Here is an 8501-nt window from a genome sequence, read left to right on the forward strand (position 1 = left end):
CCCATGGAGCAGCGTGCCTGCCACCCCCGCCCCACAGCACCGAACGGGCGGGTGGGAGAGGACCCGGATCAGTGCTCGCCTCCCCACCGCGCGTCCTCTGGATGCCAACTATCTCTTTAAGAAGGAGAGCGGAGACGGGCCGCTTGCGCACGCAGCTGCCGGCGAGCCTCCGACTGGCTCGTCCCCTACAGCCACCTCGCCCTGCCCCCTCTCCCTCCCGGCAGCCCCAGCCCGGAGCGCACCCGGCTAGCCGCCTCCAGCAGGGGCTCCGGAGAGCAGGCTAGCGGCCCAGGCGGAGGCCCCGGCAGCAGAAGCCATGGACGCCTCCGCAGGTGATGACAGGGACCCCCGGGGACTCCCGCGCCCCTCCCCAGCCACGCCCGCCGCGGCGAGAGCGCCAAGGGCGGAGGGCGCGGGGTCTGTGAGGAGGGGACAGACGTCGGGCATGCTGGCCGCCCTCCCGGTTCCCTGGCTGCAGCAGCCCAGCTGTCAGCGGTCAGTGGGGGCTCAGCTGCCTCGGCGACCCCACCCCAGTCCCTCCGTTCACCCGCCGCTTTCCGCGCCCCTTTCCCCACCACCGCAGGTTGCTGAGCAGGCCCAGGGCTGCAGGGCGACTGCAGAGGCGCTGCGCCAAGCGGGGCCGGAACCGTGCGAGCCGGCAACCGGGCTGCGGAGGGCGTGTGGACTCAGGTGAGAGGCCGCCGCGGAGCCAGGGGGTGGGGGACGCTGCGCTGGCCCGGGCGGAGGCGGGGGCTTGCATACTGGCAGCTCAATGCGGTAGAATCCCACCGAGGGCGCGCCGGCCGGGGAGGGGTTAATCGTGACTCATTCTAGCCCTCCCTCATTCCCCTATATCCTCTTCTCCCCCATCACCACCCCGAAACTCACTAATTAGGGGATGCCGATTCAGCCAGGAAGATGCCCACGGTGGGGTCGGCAGTGAGGGGCATTTAAGACACCATCACCACCACCCCTCCCCAGTTCCCAGCTGCCTTCTCTTTTCCGGCGTTTGCCAATAAACACGAACACTTATCTGCTTTCCGTCTTGGGGGAGAAGCTGGGATCCCTGGGGATGAGGAAAGGCTGGGGCCCCACACCCACCCCAAGGTCAAGTGCCAGTGACTGCTTCCTTCCCATCTCCCCTCTGAGATGTGTCAGCCTGCGGTACATCTGCAAGGAGATTCCCCTTGGTCCTGGAGAGGGAGATCTGAAGCACCAGCTCCCTGCAGCCTCTCAGGGAGCCCCACATGCCAGCCCCCAGCCCTCCAGGCTGAAGGAGAGGCCTGGTCACACACCACACACTGCCTTTCCCTCTGCCCTCCCTGTCCATCTGGTGATCTTGGAAGGACTGAGGAGTTCCTCGGAGAAAGGTGATCTCTGTAGGCCAGGCAGTTTAGGGAAAGTACCCAGAGATGGGGGCCCCAGTCTCTTAACCAGTCAGCTGGCCACCACTCTCCTCTTAAAATTCCTTATGCCTGGGCAATCTGCCTGCTCATCTCTTAGGCTCCAGAGTTCGAGTGAATGGTTTCCACGATGTTTGTATGTCACTCAAGCAACTCCGATATGTCAGGGGACATAAGCTCAAGTCCATGCCACAACCAGGGTTCCCTCTGCTGACCTTCCTCCGCTCTGGAGTTCTTAAAGGGACGCGTTGATCTGGTGGGCCTCCTGGCACTGAAAACGGCAGATAGTCTGGATTGACATGTCTAGGTTGTCTCTGGGGTGCCCTTTGCCAAGGTGCTTTTCTTCCCCAAACTTCCATTTTCTCACCTGTCACACTGGGGAGAGGGATACCTGGCTCCTAGGGTTGCTGTAAGAGGAACTGAGCCATGGTGGGAGCACCCATGCCTGTGCGTGGCACATAGTTGCGTTCTCAGGGAGTTGCTTGTCCCATTGCCCTCTCTGTCTCCAGAGCCACCGCCATCATAGTGCCCAGCAGACCTCTGGACTTTGGAGATCAGCTGGGTAAGAGAAGGTGGCTGCTGAGAATCCCCTAGCCCCTGCTCCCCACAGCCCACCCTCCTGGTCACAGGCCTTCACATCCTTGAGGATGGTATCCCTGCGAGGGGGTGGAGAATGCTAGAGTTTGTTGGGTGACAAGGCAGATGGTCTAGGCAGCAACTGGAAGACGCAGCAGACACTTCTGGGAAAGGATGGTGCCAAGAAGGCATAGGCAGTGCAGCACAGGTTTGGAAAATCTTGCCATCAGAGGGGAACAAACGCAAGAGTCTCCAGTGTGGCAAGTGGGGCCAGAACTAAGCTTCAAGATTTGACATGCCGCTCCCTGGCCCTCCGTGCAGCAGCTCACTAGACCCGATCACCCCAATCACTAGGGCGAACCCGAATACTCCAGCCTTTCTTCCGTCCATGGAGCTGCGTACAGTCTGCTTCTGGACAGCACGGTTGCTGCATACCTTGGACTAAAAGAAGTTGCCATGCCTCCAGGCCATCCCCTCCTGTCCTGCGAACCCCATCAGACTGTGTGTGAGCTCCCTGGAAGGGACCCTTTGCTCCTCGCTGCGCCCCCAGCCTCTGGCTCGTGGCTTAGACACAGAGAAGGTGATCTGTAAATGATGACCCAATCAGGTGGTCGATCGCAGCAGGAATGAAGTGGTGGCATTAGGGAAAGGCACCTTGAAGTGGGTGGGAGAGGGGGCGGGGGCACAGTGCAAGTTGTTGGTTGTCCTTATTTGGGTTGTTGTGATCACTGATACTGTTATTCTTGCCATTCCCAACGGCGAACAGATCTGTTGCCTGTTTCTCTCGGCAGGCCTGGAGGTGCCAGATGTGGCTGGGGTGGGTGGTGACGTAGGCTAACAGGGATCCAGATGGTGCCGGCTGTGTAAGATCCCTGTGACGGGGAAAAGGATTCGGAAGGGAGTGATTACAATCATTGGCTATCTTTGGGAGAGAGTGACAGATAGGGAGAATCAAGTTGGTCCAAAAAGCAAGCACTCAAGTCAGGAGACCCAAGTCACAGACCTGGTTCTACCACTGTCTCGTGGTGTGACCCTGGGACAACGAGGCCATCTCTACAGGCTTCATTCCATTCGCCCACCTATAGAATGAGGACCCTGGGATAGCTGGGGTTGAAAGCAGCACCGTTTCTGGGATAGCTGCTATTATCAGCAACATGTATGGAGGACCAGGACCTGACGTTGCAGTGGTGGAGCACTGTCTGTGGTTGGAACCCACGAGCCACCAAGGGAACACTGTGGCCGTCTGCTTCGCACCATGATTTGCAGGCTGGGAAATCCCGTGGGGCAGTCCTTATGGGCAGTTCTACTCTGTCCCGTCGTGTCACCGTGAGTTGGAATGGATTCAACAGCACACAGCAGCATGAACAACAGAATGCTTCAATCTTCGGTGATACCCAAGAAGAAAGTATACCGATGTTAAGGATGAGGAGGCCGAGGCTCAGAGGGATTGAGCGACTCACCCCTGTGTGCCCAGCAAGAAGCGAAGGACATATGACCGACCACCATATCTATCGGACTTGAAAGAGTGTGCCCTTACCACCGCGGCTGGGAGCTGTGTGTGCACTTGCCCTGGTGCGCATAGGGGGTGAGGGAAGGGGAAACGGGAAGGGTTCACCACAAGAGAGCAGGCATTTCTCCAGTGGAAGCTGCCGGGGACGCGCTGGGTTGGAGGGTGTGTGAGTCACCGTCAGAGCTGCCGGGTCGATGGGGGCAGGTGGAGAAATGCTGGATGAATAGACCCACTTCTGCAGCACTTCCTCCTTACTCCTTGGCTCTTCCCTTTCTGCTGTCGCTGGGTGCTATCCAGTCAATCCCGCCGCGCAGTGACCCCGGTTGACAGAATGGCCGCCGGGGAGTTCTTGGCTGCACACTCTCGGAAATCTCTCCCTCCCATGAACCATTGGGTTGATTAGACTCGTCCACCTTCCCAGGAGCAGCTGGACGCTTAACTGCATCGCACTCCGGGGCTCATTCCCTTGATCTTGTCCACTTGACAAATGGAAATCACCAGGGCACAAAGTGTCCTGCCCGGGACCATAGACAGAGTCCATCTTCTTGAGACCCTGCAAGGACATTGGGTAGGATGCTGGTCCAGAAGGTGGCTTTAGGTCTGAATCCTCCTACGGAGTGAGTAACCTTGGGAAGCCACTTCCATCTGAGAGCCGGCACTCCTGTCCCTCCCATGAGTCTGGTGTAGCTACTAGCTCGAAAAGGCCTAACTGCAGCCTGGCCCCAGAACAGCCTTTTATGATAGCTTAGCCAGCCCTGGGCTACGTGCAGGGATCTGAGCATGAGTCCGTGGTGATCCCTCGTCCCACAGCGCCCTCTCTTCACAGACACCTAAGCATGTAAGTGTGAGGAAACGTCGCGAGACTGCGAAATAGACTGAGGTGAGTGCCATGGGGATGTGGCTTTCCGACTGAGCCGGTCGGAAAGGCTTTAGCTTGAGGATGCTGTTGTTGTTTTTCTTGTTTTTCTGTGTTGGAGTTTGCCCACAAAAATAAGATTCCACCCAACGTGAGATATTCCCAAACTGTTCTAAAGATTTCTGGCCCCAAGCACTGCACCCCATCCCTTCCAAGGTATCTGAGGGTCCTGCAAGCTCACTGTGTGGCACAGTCCCTAGGGAGCCATCCGTTTGTCCCAAGAGGACCAGGCCTTTCCATTCCTGTGCTTGGAGGCTTTGTTTGAGAGGCAAGGCTCTGAAATTCCTCTTGAGAAATCTGTCCAGTGTCAGTTACCACCCAACAGACTCGAAGATCTCTTTCCTTGGGTCTGTCCTCAGCATTCCACTTGTCTGGAGAGACACCCAACACCTCAAAAGGGTGAAGATGTTTACCCAAGATTACTCAGCGGGGCTGGCATCCTAACTGGCCTAATGGGATTGCACTTCTGAGCCACATGGGGTCTTTTTCTACCGGGCCCCCTCAGGACTGCAGGAGCCAGGTCTGTTTTGGATGGCCAGGTGGGCCTGAGGAAAGGCACCGGGGCTGGGAGAGGGAACGGCTTGTGCTCCCAACACAGGCTGCTATGCTCCTCTTAATGGATAGATATTTATGAAGTGTTTGTCACATGCTCAGCGCTGTCCTCGGAACTGAGGTGCTGAGCGACTCAGAGAGGCGTGTCTGGAAGCAGCCCGGTGCAGTGGCAAGAGACGCAGGCCTGTCCCAGCTCTGCTGTCCATGGCTGGGTGGCCCTTTCCTTCCCCACACCTGCAAAATCTGAGGCAGCGTCAGGGATCTCTAAGGACCCTGCGCGTTCTCACTGGTTAGCAATGCAGCAACTCTTCCCGTGTGCTGTGGGCTCCTTGAAGGGCTACCGTGGCTAGGACACAGGTGAGCTAAGGAGACTAGAACAAATGCCCCGAGGGTGTGCTGGAGGGAAGAGGGCTTGGAGAGCTTGGTTCAAAAGCTACCTCTTCAAAGGATGGTGCAGTGAAGTAGAACTGGGGTTGTTGGTTTGGTTTGGTTTTGTGTTTGGAATTTTTTGTTTTTTTAACCAGAAGCAATAAGAGTGGCATGTGGTCATCCTGGGACAGAGGGCCATTTAGTAGAGTGATGCTCCCTGCACTTAGATTTCAGAAACCAGTGTATTTGGGGGATCCATCGTGTTAGCCAACTTTTAATGTTGACAAATAAGAACACTCAAATTGCATTTAAGAGTTCAGTTGACTACCGCGATCACATTCTAAGGGAGAGCATTTGAACACCCATTGGCCCAGGGGGCCCAGTGGGTGAAGCGGGGGCTGCCAGGTGGTCACTCTGTGGGGGAAGAATAGGCAGTCAGCTTCCATCAAGATGCACAGCCTCAGAAACCCTCGGAGCAGGCCTGCTCTGCCCTGGAGGCCACCGGGAGTCAGAGCCGGTGGCAGTGGCCGGGGTGGGTTGACTTCCAAAGCAGATGAAGTAGAGAGGGCCAGTGAGAACCGAGGAGAGCCTCGGTGACACGAACTGCGACACCAGAGCCACCAGGACCTCAAGCATACCAAGTCGGACCGTGAAAGCGGCACAAGGCCAGGCAGGTCCTCCGTGCTCCGGTGTCCGTGAGGTTGTCATGAGTCGGAGCTGACTCAGCACGCCCGAGTGAAAGGGCCCCCAGGGAGCCACCTTCAAAGTGAGCGCATTTGGCTTTCGTACAGAGCTCCTCTGTATTCATTTTGCTTCAGTCCTTGTGTTTGCCCCTGGAGCCAGACTGCTTGGACTTGAACTTGCTTGGGTTTGGATCCTGGAGTTCACTTCTGGGCTGCTTGGGTTTGGATCCTAGACAGATTCCTTTTCCTTTCAGCACTCCATTCCCTCATCTGGAAAGAGGGAAAAATTATGCTTTGTACCTGTTCAGGCCATCAAGATGGGTCTGGTCTCATAGAGACCCTGTACAGAGTTTCCTGGCCCGTACATCTGCATGGGCGCAAACCACCTCCTGGTGGGTTAGAACCACCAACCTCACGATGAGCAGCCTAATCCCTAACCCACCGTGCCACAGCCACCGAGGCTCCTCCCTGAGGTCGTTAGGCTGTCTGTATACCATGCAAGACGAATGAAGCCAGGGGCCTGACACTCGAGTGTGTGCAGAGGCAAGACAGGTCTGCTGGCCTGCTTGGGGATTATCGCCAGCTGCAACCGCTTGCTTTAAACAGGCAGCTCAGAACTGTCCCCGCCACTGTGTGTATGCAGGAAGGTGAGCCCAGTGTCAGATCATCTGATTCATAACAAAGATCTGGATGCTTCCTCGTTTATTTGTTTGTTTGCTGTTTAAACATAGCCTGCAGCCAGGCAGCATTGTTTTGATGTGCACAGTAAAATGCATCCCTGGTGGGCGGTTGGTTCGTGACCTTGCATGTAAAGTTTCAGTTACTTGGTGCAGACGGCGGTGTGTCTGGCTTCATGCAGACTGGCTGGGTCCTGGATGAGGGTAGAGAAGGGAAGCAGGGTGGAAAAGTCGGCCGGGGCCATGGAGTACCTTGTCTACAAGCCCAGGGAGGCTGCCCTTCATCTGGCAGTGAATAACCTTTAGCTCGTGGGCCCTCATCGCACCCCTCCCCCTTCAGCAGCCCCATCTAGATTGAGTACTAGGGACTGAGGGCTACAGACACCTCTCTGCTCCTTGAAGTGGTCCTTAGCCAGGCCTCCTCGTCCCTGGGTGGTCGACTCCCCCAGAAAGGACAACTTGGCGGGTGGCCTGTGAAACCTGGCAGAGAAGCCACCTGTGAGAGACAGGTGTGAGGAGAGACTTCCAGCAGCTCCCAGGTGTGGGGGCCGTGCCTGATCTCTGGCAGCCGTACTGGCCCTGCAGGTGAGGTCCAGCCACCTTAGACCTGGGCTGTGATATGGCTGGCTGGTGCACAGTCACTCTGTGCACGGCCCTAGCGCCCCCTCCCCCCCACCCTCCGGAGGAGCTCCTTGTTAGCAGGGGAAACCCCGCTGACATCGTTGAAGGGTATCCTCAGGCTCAAGCCACCAATGATGGTTTATGCTTTTTGTGGCTCCAGCTAATCAAATATTTATCAAACACCTGCTGGGGTCAGACTCTAATCTGTCCACCTTGGGGGAATGCAAAGAAGTGCTTATATCCATTCATTCAACCAGGAGGTTTCAAGTGTCTACTCTCTACCCAGTATCTACCTGCTCTGTGCTCCATACTCAGGCACCCAGGTGCAGTCCCGGCCCTCAGGGACCTTTCCGGGATGCTCGGTGGAAGATCTATTGATGGCACATAGAAGTAGTTATAACAACCTCCACCCAAACTAGTCAAGGAGCCAGTGCCTGCAGTGTACATCGTTTGTTCCCTCCCCTCTACCTGCCTTTGCTGGGAGTGCCTCTGTGGGAGGGATCAGCAGGCTGATGTCATCCTGCATCAGAATGGACTTTTGTCTTAAAACATCTTAATCTAAAAAAAAAAGTTACCAATAGCTGCCATTGGATGGTGGGGGGGCTTCTGTATCCTAGCTGCTGGCCAGGGGAGTACCGTTTTTTAGGACTTTGAATGAAGAATCGAAGGAATCTTCATTTAAAACACTCAACTCTACACCTGGAGTGCACACCCCTCAGTGAGAGGTAGCCAGGTATTGTCAGCTTGCAGGACGAGGTAGCCCCCACGCAAAAGGGCCGGGAGACACGATGGGCCAGAGAGAACAAGAAGCACGAAGGCGTGCAGGCCCACTGAGCAGATCCGTGAGGCCACCTCTCTCCGTAGATGGAGTCCCTGCGGCTCAGGGATGTCACATCCGTCCTGTGCTTAGAGCTCTCCGGCAACCCGTGGCCGAGGCCGATTGAAATACAGGTCAGCTTGGCACCCGAAGCTCTGTTCCTTGCTCTAAAGCCACGCTGCCTCTACACACGTCACGTGACAAATGAATAAAACAAGATGGCGGTCATCGTTGCGCACTGTAGCTGGTGAGGCACGGTGCTGAGTACTCCCCATGCATTATGCTTCATTCTCGCCACGGCCTGTGGGGTGGAGGGTCCTTATAGATGAGGAAAGTGGGACTTAGAAAGAAGACCCTGGTCAGAAATTATATACCCA

At 56.4% G+C, this 8501-nt stretch overlaps 1 protein-coding gene across 4 annotated transcripts in view; it reads left to right on the forward strand.

Annotated features, from left to right (window-relative positions):
- Positions 1 to 223: 223 nt before the first annotated feature.
- Positions 224 to 8501, forward strand: part of SNPH (syntaphilin) — a 42133-nt gene continuing 33855 nt past the window's right edge. For all 4 annotated transcript variants that reach the window (XM_045295370.1, XM_004697889.3, XM_045295372.1 and 1 more), the window contains exons 1-2: positions 224 to 332; positions 584 to 690. The gene's annotated coding sequence lies outside the window, so the exon portion shown is untranslated. The remainder of the gene's footprint in view (positions 333 to 583; positions 691 to 8501) is intronic.

The sequence above is a fragment of the Echinops telfairi genome, unplaced genomic scaffold (assembly GCF_000313985.2).
Source record: "Echinops telfairi isolate 266 unplaced genomic scaffold, ASM31398v2 ScPeMD7_5592;HRSCAF=6446, whole genome shotgun sequence".
Taxonomy (NCBI): domain Eukaryota; kingdom Metazoa; phylum Chordata; class Mammalia; order Afrosoricida; family Tenrecidae; genus Echinops; species Echinops telfairi.